Below are 1787 nucleotides of genomic sequence, written 5' to 3' on the forward strand. Positions count from 1 at the left end.
AGGACGTCCTCGCCGTACCTGGGTCCATCAGCTCCTCCAGAGGCGTGAGCAGTTTGGTGAGTTTCACCATTTGCTCCAAGAGCTGCGCTTGGATGACGGCCGATTCCAGCGGTACCACCGTGTTTCATTCGGCCAGTTTGAGGACCTGCTTTCCCGCGTTGGTCCCAGAATCGCCCTCCTAGACACCAACTACAGGCGCTCAATCCCAACTGCAGAGCGCCTGTCCATCTGCCTGAGGTTAGTAAAAGTGTTTAATACGGTAGTCCTTTATTGATACCTGTGCTAATATATGCTAAACTTTCCGTTTATACACTGCTAACATGGATGTGCTATGCTAACAGTGAATGCCGTCGGTGTTTACTGAAAGCAAACTGTGTTACGGAGACGACTGTTTATAATATTTCTAGTGATACTCGAAAGGTCTCATCAAGTCCCGATTTAATTCGATTTATGCTGTTATCAGTGTTTGCAATGATAGCATGGCTGTGGTGTCTATCAGTGTATTCTCTCGGTGTTCGCTCCTTTTTTTTTTTTTTTGACCAGGTTTAATTCTGGGATAGTTGAATATTTGTATAAATCCCCTGTTTTATATTATATGTAATATATATTATGTAATCATCCTTATAATTACAAAATGTTTTATGTAAGATTTACGTTTTGTAATTTAAATCTGACATCACAAAAGTGTTTTGGAATTGGAATCATGTATTTTGTAACTGCAGTACACATAATACAAATTTTAAACAATTTTGTCCAGGTTCCTTGCCACCAGGGACTCCTTCAGGACCATTGCATTCAGTTTTCGAGTTGGTGTGTCCACGGTGAGCCAGATCATCCCCCAGGTAGCGACGGCCATCTGGGACTGTCTAGTGGACGACTTCATGGCTGTGCCCTCAACTGCAGACTGGCGGTCCATTGCAGAGGGATTCCAGGAGCGCTGGAACTTCCCTCTCTGCTGTGGAGCTCTGGATGGGAAGCACGTCCAGATGAAGGCACCTCCCAACTCAGGATCCATGTTCCACAACTACAAGGGAACTTTTTCCATTGTTCTCCTTGCGGTTGTGGATGCAAGGTATCGCTTCCGCGTTATTGATGTTGGGGGGTACGGGAGGACCAGCGACGGTGGTATTCTGGCCAACTCCACCTTTGGTCAGGCTCTTCGGGCTGGGACTCTCCATCTGCCTCCTGACCAGCCTCTACCTGGTGGAGAACACCGTGGAGCCCAGCCCCATGTCTTTGTGGCTGATGAAGCGTTCCCGCTGCGGCGTGAGCTCATGAGGCCTTTCCCTGGACGCCTCCTCCCTTTAGAGAAGAGGATCTTTAATTATCGCCTTTCAAGGGCCAGGATGATAGTGGAGGGTGCCTTTGGTGTCCTCTCCTCACAGTGGAGGATGTGTCGGCGCTCCATGGAGCTCCGTCCTGAAATTGCGGAGAAGTGTGTGAAGGCAACGTGTGTTCTCCACAATTTTCTGCGCTGTTTGGACGAGAGAGGGGCAGCTGCTGTGAGGGGTGTGACACCTGCTGTGGTGGAGCCGTTGCAAGGCCTGGGTCGTGTAGCAGCAAACAACTCCTCCAGAGAGGCTGTCCTGGTGAGGGAGAAGTTCATGGCCCACTTCTCGGCGGAGGGAGCTGTGTCTTGGCAACCAAAGGAGTAGCCTGTTTGAAGTCCGAGTGACTTCCCCACAACGGCTCTTTTAAGAGCCACCCACAAACCTCAAAAGAGTGTTCCTGTCTTTTTAAATTTTTCTTAATAAATGGAGCTCTACTCCAAAATAAACTAACCTCTT

The sequence above is a fragment of the Pelmatolapia mariae genome, linkage group LG22 (assembly GCF_036321145.2).
Source record: "Pelmatolapia mariae isolate MD_Pm_ZW linkage group LG22, Pm_UMD_F_2, whole genome shotgun sequence".
NCBI lineage: Eukaryota > Metazoa > Chordata > Actinopteri > Cichliformes > Cichlidae > Pelmatolapia > Pelmatolapia mariae.